This window comes from Bombina bombina, chromosome 9, assembly GCF_027579735.1.
Source record: "Bombina bombina isolate aBomBom1 chromosome 9, aBomBom1.pri, whole genome shotgun sequence".
NCBI classification, from domain to species: domain Eukaryota; kingdom Metazoa; phylum Chordata; class Amphibia; order Anura; family Bombinatoridae; genus Bombina; species Bombina bombina.
The window spans coordinates 59,826,982-59,844,490 of NC_069507.1; the positions used below are offsets into that span (position 1 = coordinate 59,826,982).

General features: G+C 38.4%; 1 long non-coding RNA gene across 1 annotated transcript; it reads right to left on the minus strand.

The window, feature by feature from the left end:
- Positions 1 to 1,676: 1,676 nt before the first annotated feature.
- Positions 1,677 to 16,423, minus strand: LOC128639519 (uncharacterized). The gene is made up of 3 exons (XR_008399212.1): positions 16,301 to 16,423; positions 3,507 to 3,629; positions 1,677 to 1,892 (listed from the first exon to the last, which is right to left on the minus strand). It is a non-coding gene; the product is annotated as an uncharacterized LOC128639519 (long non-coding RNA).
- Between the last annotated feature and the right edge of the window lie 1,086 nt (positions 16,424 to 17,509).

A 17,509-nucleotide genomic window follows, 5' to 3' on the forward strand; every position in this document is an offset into this window, starting at 1 on the left:
TATTGTTTGTATTTTTCAGACATATAATTTCAGATCTGCATGAAAAGGATTCATATATCCAGAATTTATTAGAAACGTGAAATATGGTGGACCATGGGCAAAATTCCTGCATGCAAGAATTGTGGGAGACATAGAGCATACTATATTATGTGAAAGCATATTAGATATATAAATGCCATAAATTTCAAAATAATTAGCAATATTAAATTGCTTTAATATAATACAATGTTAATAATATAACATATTTGGTATCAGAATAATCAGAAAAATGATCTGGTGCTACACATCTATAGTTGGGGTTTGTATGGGATTGATGCAGAGAGTTATGATCTGATTAAATAACCATTTTATGAGAATAATTAACTTGTTAAAAATGTTTAGAAATGTTAAAGGTGAATTTGTTGTGTTGTGCTGTCTGCTGCCACCCAGTGTTATGTTGCGAGAATTGCAGCCATGAGATGATTGGTTGTTGCAAGGATGCATTTCCTTGACAACATACATTCCCAGATGAACCAATCCATGTTCAGTTGCAAAAAGCCAATCCGAGACAAGGCTTCCGTTGGGCGTTTCCAATACTCACCAATGATAGATAATGATCAAAAAAGGGGAGGGGTGAAATCAGATGATTTAACCCCAAGCATAGAGACTGAGAAGAGGCTGCTGGCTAATCCTGGAGGAATAACTACTGTGGTTATTATTAAAGCACACAGCTACTCTTAGACTCCATATGCGGATATTCCCAATTTTGAAATTCTGAGGTGAAATTGAATCTGTTGAGAAACATTGGAAACTGGATATCGATTGGTTTATTTGGTAAAGTATATAAGGTTATTGGTAAGACTATAGTTAGATTATAAATCACTGCAGTTTAAAGTACAGTTGAAAGATTAAAGAAAGCAGTTTGGATTTTAAGCTACCATTTCATAGCCTATGTGTTGTTAAACTAATCCTAAATTTTAAATTGGTTATCTGTGCAAGTTCTGATGTTTTAAATCAATATTGTATTAGGATAAATTGCAGTTAGATAGCAGAATATATATATTATCCTATTGTTTATAAGCACTGTTAGGATTGTATTGCTTGGATGTTAAGAGTCAAAGGTTGTAGTCCCATTGTGTTAACTGAATGAAAGGCTATTTGTAAATAAGGCTGATTTTTAAAGGTAATTATTTCTGGGTTTTGTAAGAAGGATAAACTCTGAGGAGCTAGCTGCTCATTGGTGCCTGCACACATTTGTCTCTTGTAATTGGCTAACTAGATGTGTTCAGTTAGCTTTCAGTAGTGCAATGCTGTTCCTTCAGCAAAGGATAACAAGAGAATTAAGCAAATTTGATAGAAGTAAATTAGAAAGTTGTTTGAAATTGTATGTTCTATCCAAATCATTAAAGAAAATTTGGAGGTTTCCTGTCTCTTTAAGTTTGACTTTAATTTGCTTTAAGTAAGAAAAGATCTCAAAGTTAAACATTACTGTTTGGTACTGGGTCCAATTTTACAATGTCACAGCAAAATACAGATTTCTAAATTCAAGATCACTGCATCACAGTATTCAGAGAGTCATTTATATCTTCAAGAAATGCAGACCCTTAACTATGTATGTATAATTTTTCTTCTAAATTAATTCTTCATATGTTTTCATTCTCAGCTTCCAATAAGGATTGTTATGATGGTTGCTGATGTGTGTTAACGTTGGGGTAAATAGAAGGGCTTGTTATGTTCCCGGCTTTGTAGTCAGGCTGAGGGTTGCCTGGCACTTGCAGCTGAGCGTTCCTAAAATCAAAAGCCCCTCCCTGAGCAACATTGCCCTGTATCACAATGTACCCATTTTGATTTCCATAAGCTGGAGTGGTAGAAATAACTTGCTGAGTTGTATATTCATTTGGTATCACAATCACCTGTAGGGAAAGATGGAAAAAATGTTATTTAAAAGGACATGAAAACCCTGCAAACCTTTTACATTGCATCTGGTTGTGCCCTAAAGTCCAACAGTTCTGGCTGAAAATTAAGTTTTGGTTGAATAAAATATTAGACACAGATATAAGATTAGAGGCCCAAATGGTCATCTTCTTAGTTAAATTTTCACAACAGCATAAGAATTATAAGTTAATTAATACTGTAATTTTATTAGCTAGGAATGTGATCTTGACATCCTGGAAACTCTCCCACCTACCTCCGTTTATAAAATTTAAAAAAGAAGTATTGAAACAATGTATGGTGGAACAATATGCAATATCTAAGTACAATGAGGCCCACATAAAGAGATTCCTAGATAAATGGGGTGTAGTTATATTGTCACTTACTCCACTGGCACAGCAGCAATTAATTAAGCCTCTTAGCCAATCGGCTTACATTCTCGAACTGATTAACGCTGGCAGATACCCAGCATTTTGGGCCGATTAGAGAGAGAGCAGAGAGGGTTGGGGGGCACTGTAGTTTCTTTTTCTCGGTTCCCTCTCTTTCTTTGTTCTTTTCCTTTTTTTTTTTTTTTTTTTTTTTTCCCTATTTTGCCCTCTCCCTCTACCCCTTTTCGTTCCCGTACCCCCCTCGTATTGACACCAGCAAAAAGTATGTTTAACCTGTTCTAGGACAGGTATACATGTATTTATCTCCTCACAGAGATTAGCCTCATACATTCTACAGGAAAATGCAAAAATTACGTGATACATAGCCTATACTTTTCTGCCACATATTACTAACACAGAGACCCTAGAGACACCATTGTACCTGTTATATTTAAGTTTTGTTTTCTTTCGTTTAAAAATGATTGTTGTCTGCTTAAATGCTTTAAGATTTGATAATACTTGTCTCATCTCTGTAAAGAACACTGTTTGTATTCTTGCCACATAGTTTGTAATAAGATGACTGTGTGTACGTCAATAATAAATAAACATCTAAAAAAAAAAAAAAAAAAGGACATGAAAACCCATGTTTTTCGTTTAGGATTCAGATAGAGAATACCAGTTTAAACAGCTTTCCATTTTACTTTATCTAATTTGCTTTTGTTCTTTTGGTTGCCACTGTTAAAAATCATACCTAGGTGGGCTTAGGAGCGACAATGCACTACTGGGAGCTAATTAGTGACTGCACATATTTGCCTCTTGTCATTGGCTCACCTAATGTGTTCAGCTAGCTCAGAGTAGTGCATTAATTCTCCATCAACAAAGGATGCCAAGAGTATGAAGCAAATTTGACAATATAGGTAAATTGGAAAGTTGATTAAAATTCAATGCTCTTTCTGAACCATAAAAGAAAACGGTTGTCCCTTTATAGAGTCATACTGTTCAGCAATAGGAACATTATGCAGCCACAAAGCATGTTATGATGTAACATTATACAATGAGAGATAGTATGTATCTATGTGACACAATACACAATTGCCATTAAATGAGGAATTCATTTTCCCTGATAGAAATAAACAAGCATAATTATAAAGCATAAGTTTAAACAGAGAAGATAAAAAGTATCCTTTTGACTCAGCCAATTGTGCGATTTTCAGAAGAACCTTTTACCTGTGGAGGATTGGCTGTTGTGTTGCTTAGAGATCGGCATCCAAAGGCAGACAGGCTAACTGAAATACTGAACTGTAGAAGTGCGGAAATTATCAAGAAGGAAAGCGCAATCCATTTAATACTCTGTGGAAGAAAAACATAACTGAGCCCTTATAGAGATAAATACACTTTATACAAACACATATGTGTGTCCTAAATACACATAACAAACTGTATTCCTATAACCCTCAGGATAAGGGCAAAATATCTATATTAGAAAAGCAATAAAATGAGATCATGATAACAACATATATACAGAAAGAGAAGGGCTCATCCAGGAACGAACACCAATTGTGCTTTTCACAGAGGTGACTGGTTGAGCAAATCTCTTTTTGCTAAAAGCATTGTGGTAATGGTGATATTTTAAAAAGGTATCCGACTACTGATCAAGATTGTTGGGCAAATGTTAGAAAGGGCTGAAATCAGTGTTTGGAGGCAGTTTTGCTGAGGTATTTAACTATACAGCTCTATGGGTGGCAATGCTTTTCTGATACTGGAGGAATTTTAAAAGCAATTGAGAAGTTTTGGAAAACAGCACACATCCAATATCTTTCAGGCAGGTGCGGAATACAGGATTGCCACATCCCACTCTATCACAAATAATGAAGTTTGTGATACAATGAATCAGACATAACTAAGTGCCTATAATAGGCCCGAAATGCTGTTTGTACCTTATGAACCTTTTGTGAGTTTAATAAGATAATTAAGAAAGGCTGGAATAAAACTTCATTATTTGTGATACAGTGGAATTTTAAAAGCAGCATTGCCACCTACATTGAAATTGTAATGTAAATTTTTCCTTTAGGTGGTATTAAATGGAAATACAATTTACACGTCAAACCGAAACGCAATCTATTTTCTTACAATAGAATACTTGTAGGGGATTGAGAACTTGGATTATTGAATATACTGACCGTTTGTACTTATGCGATTTTATGCTTCAGCTTATAAAAGTTACGTTTTAAAGGTGAATGCTCCCTGGACTTTTTTGTCCAGTTTTCTATCTTTGTATGCCTGTTTACTGGGTGGAGCTCAAAGGTTGGCATAATGGTGATACCTTGGGATAATTCAAACACAGCACAGTGATAATGTGGTGGGAGTCAGATTGAGAAGGGGAAAAAATATGTTTGGATACAGAGCCGTGAGAAGCTATAAGCGAGCTCTAGGATATTACTGTTTAAAATCGAGACCTCCCTGTAGACCGGACCTTTCAGAAATAAAGGTAATAAACTCCTATTATATATAACTGTTCTCATAACATTAAGTATTTATCATTCCCATGAAAGTTGACAGTAATTATATATTAATATCGATTATGGTAATTCAGCAATGCAGAGTGGGGGAACTTGATTGAATTGATGAAGATTTTGTGCTCGGGATATTAAAGGGACAGTCTACACCAAAATTGTTATTGTTTAAAGATAGATAACGCCTTTACTATTCCCCAGCTTTGCACAACCAACATTGTTATATTAATATACTTTATAACATTTAAACCTCTAAATATCTGCCTGTTTCTAAGCCACTACAGACAGCCTCTTATCACATGATTTTTTATTAGATTTTAACAACAAGAGACTGCTAATCGATGTGGGCCATATAGATAATATTGTGCTCTCTCCCGTGGAGTTTTTGCATGACACTGCACTAATTGGCTAAAATGCAAGTAAATAGATAATAAATAAATAGCCATGTGATAAGATGGCTGTCAGAAGATGCTTACATAAAAGGTAATCACAGAGGTAAAAAGTATATTAATATAACCATGTTGGTTATGCAAAACTGGGGAATGGGTAATAAAGGGATTATCTATCTTTTTAAACAATAAACATTTTGGAGTTGACTGTCCCTTTAATACAACGGACAGTAGCCATGGCTTTCTAGATTTACCAAAGTTCTCATAACATTATGCTTTTTTTTTTTATTTTGCACTGTGTAAAACATGTTTTTTTGGAATGTATGTGTTTTTTGAACACTTTTTATTAGTACATCTCAGGAGTGTCTTCCAGATAATATTAATACAGTTTATGGATTATGAATATTAATAATCAATAACTATCATAAAATTATTGTCAGCAATACTTCCAATATAGTAGAATCTTAGCAGTACACTCCAGTGAAATGTTATATAATCTCTGTAGTGTACTCCAATATAATACTGTTGAGATATTTAGAAATTAATGACAACAAACTTATTATTAAATATTAATATTCAATCCCAAGTTAAAATAGTTCCAAAGTTCTGATCAGGTAATTTTTATAAACACAGGGACTATATTTATGCAGTAAATAGGATATTGATTATGATCGGATATATATATGAGTAGTTCCAGCAAGGTTCAAACTGTCCGCCAGAGACTTCTCCAAAAGAAGGCCCCAAAAAATGTGAGTTTGTTTTCTCTTCCTTGCATAGTGCAGAGTTTTATCTCTGACATATCTCCTCCTTCATTTCTAGAATCATCCAATGAGAACACTCTGAGGGTCTAGATAGCTCTCATAGGCCACTTGGTAATTTAATCCCCTTAAAATAAAATTACCTCTGGCTGCATTACTTAGTTTTGGCCACTGGGGGCACAGGAACTTGAATGAGAAATGTATTAGTAAAATATTCAATGTTTCTCAAACATAGAAGCATAGATGTAATTTCTTTCTTATATTTTGATTGTGTCCATTTAAATACACTTATGATTTCCTAGTTTTAATAAAATATTGGGTCATTTTTATATGGCCTATTTAATTTAACTGAGTGTATATATATATATATATATATATATATATATATATATATATATATATATATATATATATAATATTAGACATGGTGACCCTAGGTTTTCAACGGTTCAATTTACACTGTTTCAGAATAACAACCTTTTTTTCCAGTCATGTGACTGCTATTGAAAAGCATTGAGAAGCAGTGCATTGATTAAAATAGCCAGTAGGTGGAGCAGTCCGCTTGTGTTGCAGCAAAGCCAAGCAAGCTGAAATTAATCAGTTTAACCAGACCTGAGCTATCGAGCAGATTTCAAAGGAACAAGATCTTCCCGTCTATAAATCAGTTCAGATTGTAATGCATAGAAAGAACTGTTTGCAGAAAAGTGCAAGTGAAGTCTGTGTTGTGTGATTATTTTATTAGGGTTATAATGCTGTTTAGCAAATGTTTTTGTTCATTTAACTTAGTTTAATTATATATTCTGTGTTGTGTGATTATTTTATTAGGTTTATAATGCTGTTTAGCATTTAAAGTCTTCATTTCAAAGCTTTAAAAATAATGTATTAGGTGTTACTTATGACAATTTTGAGAGGGGCATGGAACCTAACTCCCTCACTTCCCATTGACTTACATTATAAACTGGGTTTCAATTTACAACGGTTTCGATTTACAACCATTCCTTCTGGAACGTAACCCCGGTGTAAACTGAGGGCTACCTGTATATATATATAATATATATATATATATATATATATATATATATATATATAATACACATATATATTCAGTGTATGTTTCTATACAATTTCCTACTTATAATATCTTAAGGGATGTATTTTGAGAGCACATATATACTATGGAGATAAAGGGATTATAATTATATTTTCATTACACCCTATTAATAATTTGATTTTAATAGTATTATTTCATATTCTGCTATATATTGTTAAACTTTCCAGTCATAGTTATATCGTATACATACCTGTAAGTAAAAATTTAATTCTAAGGGGAACTAATTATATAGATATATTTATATTTGATTTTTATTCTAGTGCACATTTCTTAATATTTTTAGTGCATAAAAACATAATTATGAAATTATTAGAGTACAAGTATTAGCTATGTATCTATCAATTCAGAACCTCTGTAAATATTGGTACATCAGGCGCATGTAAGAAAATATGCCATTTATTTTAACACAATTTGTCAAACATTTAAATACTAGTCCTTAAGCCCGTTCACACAGGCCATTTTTTGCAGTACAGCGGTTCCACCCCTTGCGCTCTCCATCCCCCTCTCTTTTGCTCTCTCTCTCTCCCCCCTCTCTTTTGCTCTCTCTCTCTCCCCCCTCTCTTTTGCTCTCTCTCTCCCCCTCTCTTTTGCTCTCTCTCTCCCCCTCTCTTTTGTTCTCTCTCTCCCCCTCTCTTTTGCGCTCTTTCCCCCTCTCTTTTGAGCTCTCTCTCTCTCCCCCTCTCTTTTAGCGCTCTCTCTCTCCCCCTCTATTTTGCGCTCTCTCTCTCCCCCTCTCTTTTGTGCTCTCTCTCCCCCCTCTGTTTTGTGCTCTCTCTCGCCCCCTCTCTTTTGTGCTCTCTCTCTCCCCCCTCTCTTGTGTGCTCTCCCCCCCCTCTCTTTTGTGCTCTCTCCCCCCCTCTCTTTTGTGCTCTCTCCCCCCTCTCTTTTGTGCTCTCTCCCCCCTCTCTTTTGTGCTCTCTCCCCCCTCTCTTTTGTGCTCTCTCCCCCCCTCTCTTTTGTGCTCTCTCCCCCCCTCTCTTTTGTGCTCTCTCCCCCCTCTCTTTTGCGCTCTCTCTCTCCCCCTCTCTTTTGTGCTCTCTCTCTCCCCTCTCTTTTGTGCTTTCTCTTCCCTATCTTTTGCGCTCTCTCCCCCCTCTCTTTTGCGCTCTCTCTCCCCCTCTCTTTTGCGCTCTCTCTCTCCCCCTCTCTTTTGCGCTCTCTCTCCCCCCCTCTCTTTTGCGCTCTCTCTCTCCTCCTCTCTTTTGCGCTCTCTCTCCCCCTCTCTTTTGCACTCTCTCTCTCCCCCTCTCTTTTGCGCTCTCTCCCCCCCGCTCTCTCTCCCCTCTTTTTTGCAGTCTCTCTCTCCCCTCTCTTTTGCGCTCTCTCTCCCCCCTCTCTTTTGCGCTCTCTCTCTTCTCTTTTGCGCTCTCTCTCCCACTCTCTTTTGCGCTCTCTCTCCCACTCTCTTTTGTGCTCTCTCTCTCTCCCTCTCTTTTGTGCTCTCTCCCCCTCTCTCTCTCCCCTCTCTTTTGCAGTCTCTCTCTCCCCTCTCTTTTGCGCTCTCTCTCCCCCCTCTCTTTTGTGCTCTCTCTCGCCCCCTCTCTTTTGTGCTCTCTCTCTCCCCCCTCTCTTGTGTGCTCTCTCCCCCCTCTCTTTTGTGCTCTCTCCCCCCCTCTCTTTTGTGCTCTCTCCCCCCTTTCTTTTGTGCTCTCTCCCCCCTCTCTTTTGTGCTCTCTCCCCCCTCTCTTTTGTGCTCTCTCCCCCCTCTCTTTTGTGCTCTCTCCCCCCTCTCTTTTGTGCTCTCTCCCCCCCTCTCTTTTGTGCTCTCTCCCCCCTCTCTTTTGCGCTCTCTCTCTCTCCCCCTCTCTTATGTGCTCTCTCTCTCCCCTCTCTTTTGCGCTCTCTCTCCCCTATCTTTTGCGCTCTCTCCCCCCTCTCTTTTGCGCTCTCTCTCCCCCTCTCTTTTGTGCTCTTCCCCCTCTCTTTTGCACTCTCTTTCTATCCCCTCTCTTTTGCACTCTCTCCCCCCTCTCTTTTGCGCTCTCCCCCCTCTCTTTTGCTGTATCTCTCCCTCTCTTTATCCCCCCTCTTCTGCTCTCTCTCTCTCCCCCTCTCTTTTTGCGCTCTCTCCCCCTCTCTTTTAAGCTCTCTCTCTCCCCCCTCTCTTGCGCTCTCTCTCTCCCCCCTCTCTTTTGCGCTCTCTCTCCCCTCTCTTTTGCTCTCTCTCTCTCCCCCCTCTCTTCTGCGCTCTCTCTCTCCCCCTCTCTTTTGCGCTCTCTCTCTCCCCCTCTCTTTTGCGCTCTTTCCCCCCTCTCTCTCTCCCCTCTCTTTTGTGCTCTCTCTCCCCCTCTCTTTTGTGCTCTCTCTCTCCCCCTCTCTTTTGTGCTCTCTACCCCCTCTCTTTTGCGCTCTCCCCTTTCTCTTTTGCGGTCTCTCCCCCCTCTCTTTTGTGCTCTCTCCCCCCTCTTTTGCGCTCTCTCCCCCCTCTCTTTTGCGCTCTCTCTCTCCCCCTCTCTTTTGCGCTCTTCCCCCCTCTTTTGCACTCTCTTTCTCCCCCCCTATCTTTTGCGCTCTCTCTCCCCCTCTCTTTTGCACTCTCCCCCCTCTATTTTATGCACCCCCCCTCTCTTTTGCTGTCTATCTCCCTCTCTTTATCCCCACTCTTCTGCTCTCTTTCTCCCCCTCTCTTTTGAGCTCTCACCCCCCTCTCTTTTGTGCTCTCTCTCTCCCCCTCTCTTTTGCGCTCTCTCTCTCCCCCCTCTCTTTTGTGCTCTCTCCCCCCCTCTCTTTTGTGCTCTCTCCCCCCCTCTCTTTTGTGGCTTCTCTCCCCCGTCTCTTTAGTGCTCTCCCCCCCCCCTCTCTTTTGTGCTCTCTCCCCCCTCTCTTTTGCGCTCTCTCTCCCCCCTCTCTTTTGCGCTCTCTCTCCCCCTCTCTTTTGTGCTCTCTCCCCCTCTCTTTTGTGCTCTCTCCCCCCCCCCCCTCTCTTTTGTGCTCTCTCCCACCCTCTCTTTTGTGCACTCTCTCCCCCCCTCTCTTTTGTGCTCTCTCCCCCCTCTCTTTTGCGCTCTCTCCCCCCCTCTCTCTCTCCCCTCTCTTTTGTGCTCTCTCCCCCCCCTCTCTTTTGTGCTCTCTCCCACCCTCTCTTTTGTGCTCTCTCCCCCCCTCTCTTTTGTGCTCTCTCCCCCCTCTCTTTTGCGCTCTCTCTCCCCCCTTTCTTTTGTGCTCTCTCTCCCCCTCTCTTTTGTGCTCTCTCCCCCCTCTCTTTTTCACTCTCCCCCCTCTCTTTTGCTCTCTCTCCCCCCTCTCTTTTGTGCTCTCTCCCCCTCTTTTGCGCTCTCTCCCCCCTCTCTTTTGCGCTCTCTCTCCCCCTCTCTTTTGTGCTCTTCCCCCCCTCTTTTGCACTCTCTTTCTCCCCCCCTCTTCTGCTCTCTTTCTCCCCCTCTCTTTTGAGCTCTCTCCCCCCTCTATTTTGCGCTCTCTCTCCCCCTCTCTTTTGCGCTCTCTCTCTCCCCCCTCTCTTTTGTGCTCTCTCCCCCCCCTCTCTTTTGTGCTCTCTCCCCCTCTCTTTTGTGGCTTCTCTCCCCGTCTCTTTAGTGCTCTCCCCCCTCTCTTTTGTGCTCTCTCCCCCCCTCTCTTTTGCGCTCTCTCTCCCCCCTCTCTTTTGTGCTCTCTCCCCCCTCTCTTTTGTGCTCTCTCCCCCCCTCTCTTTTGTGCTCTCTCCCACCCTCTCTTTTGTGCTCTCTCCCCCCCCTCTCTTTTGTGCTCTCTCCCACCCTCTCTTTTGTGCTCTCTCTCTCCCCCTCTCTTTTGCGCTCTCTCTCCCCCCCCCTCTCTTTTGTGCTCTCTCCCCCCCTCTCTTTTGTGGCTTCTCTCCCCCGTCTCTTTAGTGCTCTCCCCCCCTCTCTTTTGTGCTCTCTCCCCCCTCTCTTTTGCGCTCTCTCTCCCCCTCTCTTTTGCGCTCTCTCTCCCCTCTCTCTTTTGTGCTCTCTCCCCCCTCTCTTTTGTGCTCTCCCCCCCCCCCCCTCTCTTTTGTACTCTCTCCCACCCTCTCTTTTGTGCTCTCTCCCTCTCTCTCTCTCTCCCTCTCTCTATCCCCTCTATCTTGCGTGAGCGACCGCGACCGGCCACGCCCCCTTTACACCGGCCACGCCCATTTCACGGCCCTTCGATCCCGGTCACACCCCCTTCATTCCCGGCCACGCCCGCTTCTGCCGCAGATCAGGTAGAGACTCAAAGGCCAGGTGTGTTTGTCCTCGTGCTGTCTCTACTGCGCATGACAGCTTCGGACAAACACACTTGGCCTTTTATATAATAGGATAGTTATTACATACATATAGTAGAAATCATTTTATGTTTAATATAGTGTTATAGGCATTAGACATATCTCCTAGACTTATATAATTGTATTCATACAGTACTGAGGTATATTAAATATCTGAAAATTACACACAAATTATACTTTAAAATCTCAATTTTTATGCTTTCAACTTCCCCCTATAATATTAAGGATATTTAAAGCAGACCCAAAGTCTAGATATCTGTGTTACTCAGTATGTATTAATTATCACTGAAGTAAGAAATGGTTACATTTCCCTGTGAAATTATGTATATTCCATTCCATTATAATCACAGACTGACCATCCACTTCTCATTACAGGGATGCTCTGGTCTAGCTCCTGTCTCATGAGGGTAATCAAATTTAAAGATTTTAACCTGAGAGAGAGCATAGAGCAAAGACCCTTTTGAAGTGACCTCCTTACCATATAAACAAATGTATTTCCCTTTGTTCTCTCAGATGTCCTGAGTCTGATGAAATGGTCATAGTTACCGGGAAACGCGTTGTGGATAATTCGTTTTTAATAAATAATTATATTTTGTTTTATTTTATCAACACGGCTCTTTTTTAGCGATTTGTAGGTCATTTTTAATCACTAATTTTTGGGAAGTTTCATGTTCTATGACAGTAAACTTGATCCCCTGTTCTTGTCATATGGAAACTGTCGAGATTTGCCTAAGGAAACAGTAGTCTGGACAGCTGCTAATTGTCCAGGAGGTCATTGTGGCACTTATCAAGTGCTTACCACATTGTGAGTATATCTCTTCGTTGTGCGTGTGAGCCAATTTACACACTGATATACACTATTGTGGTGCCTGTGTTTTTTTATTTCAAATCCGCAGTTCCCAATTGGAGGATCGGATGGTCTGGATCAGCTTGCTGGACAGCTGCTAATTGTTCAGAAGGTCTTTGTGGCACTTATCAAGTGCTGAATTTCTAGTAAGTAGTAGCCGTAATTTGGGGGATAGCTACTTATATCTGACGGTACACACTATTTGGCGCCTCTTCTCTTCTTAATTTTTCTGAAGTGTATCTCATCAGCAAGTGGGGTCTGAGTCACACACTTCAGGTCATTTACAAATGGTCTGTATTTTACCCAAGGTTTTATTTCTTATAAATGAAATATTAATCTATATAATGTACATATATATAGTTTGGGTGTAAAGAAAATATTGGTTACTGCGCTGGATGACACTATTAAGCCTATGAAAAAAAGAGGACTCCTCAGCCTCTAAGATAATTGTGTGATGGGGTATAAAAGGATTATTTAGCCGAAGCTAGATAACCTTAAATCATAGGCGCTAACAAAAGCTTAAAATAGTGATATTAAAAAAGCCATTTAGTATACACAAGCCAATATTGGCCAACTGAGGTGATCCAAGCTTAATTTTGTAAATGATATGAATTTAATAAATTTAATAAATTTTTTCTAGTAAGTAGTAGCCGTAATTTGGGGGATAGCTACTTATATCTGACGGTACACACTATTTGGCGCCTCTTCTCTTCTTAATTTTTCTGAAGTGTATCTCATCAGCAAGTGGGGTCTGAGTCACACACTTCAGGTCATTTACAAATGGTCTGTATTTTACCCAAGGTTTTATTTCTTATAAATGAAATATTAATCTATATAATGTACATATATATAGTTTGGGTGTAAAGAAAATATTGGTTACTGCGCTGGATGACACTATTAAGCCTATGAAAAAAGAGGACTCCTCAGCCTCTAAGATAATTGTGTGATGGGGTATAAAAGGATTATTTAGCCGAAGCTAGATAACCTTAAATCATAGGCGCTAACAAAAGCTTAAAATAGTGATATTAAAAAAGCCATTTAGTATACACAAGCCAATATTGGCCAACTGAGGTGATCCAAGCTTAATTTTGTAAATGATATGAATTTAATAAATTTAATAAATGAATGTACACAGATGTATGACATAAAATAACTGCGTTGATAAGGCGCGATTAATAAAGTGTATTATACATTGGGTACAATCGACTTGAATAACTACAATAAGCAAAATACAGATTATTAAAACAAATTGTTAAAAACAACTACAAAAGCTACATTAGCTCCAATAAAAAAAGTTAAAAAATTGAAACAAAATTGCAACATGTACAACATATGTAACAATAGTTACAAGTGGTGACTAATACACTAGGGTAGAGAACAATAATAATAATAGAATAATAGAACAAGAACAATAATAATATAGAGAAAAATATATATATTTTTTCTCTATATTATTATTTATTTTTTCTATTTATATTGCATGCATATTCACATAAATTATAGATTTTTTCTTTTTGATTTGTCAAGATATTTAAATAGCCCTATTAAACTCTGTTTTCACTATCTATCACTCACGCATTATTCACATCCCCAAGTATATATTTTTTATATATATATTTTTATATAAAAAAAATTCTATTTATATTCCATGCATATTCACATAAATTATACATTTCTTCTTTTGATTTGTCAAGATATTTAAATAACTCTGTTTTCACTATATATCACTCACGCATTATTAACATCCCTAAGTTTATATTATTTATATTTATATTTTTTTATATATATTTTTTTATATATATTTTTTATTTTTCTGTTACATTATATTTTTAATTAGACTCATATTTTCAAAGTTTTAAGATATAGACCTTTAAAGATCTAAGTACCGTTCAGTATATTTCAGGTCCTTTGGTTTGGTTGTTCCTGAATTTATATGAATTTATTATATAGGGGTCATAAATCTGTAACCCCACTTCTGAATATCACTTTGTATTTGCATTTTGCTGTTCTGAGTATTATTACTATGACTGACATATATGTGTCACATTTTTTTCAATTCTGTATTAAGTCTGTTTGCCTCCTCCGCTTTAACCTTCTCCTATAGTTCCCTAACAGCTGTCACAACTAAGTATGGCAAACACACCTACTATTTTTAGCCAATAAGGACACCTTACTTCCTTGAAATAGGCATCCGTATATTCATTCAGGAGCTTGAGAAAGGCCCAGTACAGGTTGAAACATGTTGCTCCTATCGGCAGTCCATACAGAATTCACTCTGAAATTATGCTGCCACACTGAAACGCCACGCTGATAATCTGATGGTTTTGCCAGAAAGGTTGCCATAGAGAGGAGAAACTTCACACGCCTTGATACCATTCCCGGTCTTCTTCATCTGACACCTTATCTCAGAGGTCTTCAAGCAATTCTATCGACTCATCCTTATCCTAAAACCTCTTGGAAACATCCTTTTTCATACATGTTTTTATTGTTCTCTACCCTAATGTATTAGTCACCACTTGTAACTATTGTTACATATGTTGCACATGTTGCGATTTCGTTTCAATTTTTTAACTTTTTTTTATTGGAGCTAATGTAGCTTTTGTAGTTGTTTTTAACAATTTATTTTAATAATTTGTATTTTGCTTATTGTAGTTATTCAATTCGATTGTACCCAATGTATAATACACTTTATTAATTGCGCCTGATCAACGCATTTATTTTATGTCATACATCTGTGTACATTCATTTTTTCAATTTATTAAATTCATATAATTTACAAAATTAAGCTTGGATCACCTCAGTTGGCCAATATTGGCTTGTGTATACTAAACAGCTTTTTTATATCACTATTTTAAGCTTTTGTTAGCGCCTATGATTTAAGGTTATCTAGCTTTGGCTAAATAATCCTTATACCCCATCACACATATATATATATAGTTTACAAAGTCACTAACCTTTTACATGACAATTATTTTATAAAAAATATGTTATTATATTTTTTGTCTCTATTTTTGCTCTGCAAAATAAATATTAAAAGTATAGTATCTGTTAAAAATAAAGAGACACCAACAACAAAATATAACAAATATTTAATATTAACCCTGAAAGTATATTGCAAAGTTGTTTTACTATGCATAATTAAAGAGACATAAAACCTATCTTTGTTCTTTCATGATTCAGATAGATCATGCAGTCTTAAAGGGACAGTCAAGTCCAAAAAAAAAACTTTCATGATTCAAATAGGGCATGTCATTTTAAACAACTTTCCAATTTACTTTTATCACCAATTTTGCTTTGTTCTCTTGGTATTCTTAGTTGAAAGCTAAATCCAGGAGATTAATTTGCTAATTTCTTAGACCTTGAAGGCCACCTCTAATCTTAAAGCATTTTGACAGTTTTTCATCACTAGAGGGCATTAGTTCATATGTTTCATATAGATAACATTGAGCTCATGCACGTGAAGTTAGCCTGGAGTGAGCACTGATTGGCTAAAATGCAAGTCTGTCAAAAGAACTGAAATAAGGGGGCAGTCTGCAGAGGTTTAGATACAAAGTAATCACGGGTAAAAAGTATATTAATATAACATTGTCGGTTATGCAATACTGGGGAATGGGTAATAAAGGGATTATCTATCTTTTAAACCAAAAAAAATCTGGTGTAGACTATCCCTTTAAACAACTACCCTATTTACTTTTAGTATCTAATTTGCTTTGTTCTCTTGCTGTCCTTTCTTGAAAATCATACCTAGGTAGGCTCAGAAGCCACAATGCACCACTGGGAGCTATCTGTTGATTGATGGCTGGACTTATATATGCCTGTTGTCATTGGTTTATCTGATGTGTTCAGCTAGCTTCCAGAAGTGCATTGCTGCTCCTTCAACAAAGGATACCAAAATAATGAAGCAAATCTGATACTATAAGTAATTTGGAAAGTTAACATTTTATGCTCTACCTGAATCATGAAAGAAAATATTAGTGTTTTATATCCCTTTAAAGGCTCAATTTATAAAGCCTTTCTCACCCCTTTGACAGCAGATTTAAAAAAGTTTTTTACTGTCCCTTGAACCTTTCAAGCAAACATCTGTTTTTGCTTTTATATCTCCAATTTAATTTTAAAATGTTGCAGTATTTTATATACATGTGCGTCTAAGGTGCCAAGAAAATAAAATATATAAAACTTACCTGGATGGTATCTTTAAGATATTCACATTGATAATCATATTGTGAATTGCAATAATAGAAATACGAAAAAAAAGGAATATCAGTGCAGAAAATAACAAATGCTGTAAAAGACACCACGGAGCTGATAATATTCATTGCCAGGGATCCTCTGACCTATACAGAAAAAGCAAAATATCAGAGATACAAACAGAGCTATATTCTTTAGGTATGGGGCATGATTAAATAATATCCTGCAAGCAGTGGCAAATTTAGTTTTGGTGCTGTGTCCTAAGCAACCATTTTATCTCACATTTGCAAAACAAAAGGCCAGGAATGCATATAGTGGTCATGCACCCTAATTAGACAACCAGGGATCATTGACTTATAATTATATAATGAATAAATAAAACATTTGGGGCGCGATCCGATATCCGTTGTAGTTTTCGGCGCAAGTGAGGGAACCCGCGCCGCCCGTAATTTCACCTCGCAACTCGAGCTATCCAATATACTGCGCCGTCAGATGCTAAACTGGCGTAAGTAGGAAAAACTGGCGATCAACTAAAATGTGCGCAAATACACATTTTAGTCATCGCAAGTACTTACGCCAGTATTTTGTTCACGTAAAGTCTCAATAAAGTGTAGTTTTATGCAAATTAGGCTACGAATCGTAAATAATAACCGACAGTTCTAAAAGATGCGTCACGTAATTACGCCATTCAAAAATCACACATAAACTCCTGCGCAGCCGCCATTTTCTTTAGTGTGTTTGGTTGGTTCTTGGAGCTACAGCACACTACAGTGAGTAAGAGAAAGTGGTTACAGTAGAGAGAGAGGCGCATTGCATATATTTAGTTAGGTCGGATTTGGTGGATTTGTTAAGCTTGTACATTTACTGTCACTTTTTTACATATTGCACACATTTTGCATACACACATATACAAAATACACAACTTTTTTTTTTTATAACCTTACACATTTTATTTATCTTTTACAGTGTGAAAGGCTGAGTGTTTGGTTGTGATTGTGTGTGATTGAAGTGAGAGTGAGTGTGTGAGTCTGTGTAGTGTGAGGATGGCAGGGAGAGGTAGGGCGGGGGGGGGGGAGGAGGGAAGGGGAGTTGCAGGGAGAGGATTATGGTCAGGAAGAGAAGCAGGGTCCCCGTCAGGGAGTCAGTGGAGTGGGGAGAGGGAGACTTAGAAGGGAGGATGGGAGTGGGGTTGCCCCAAGGCC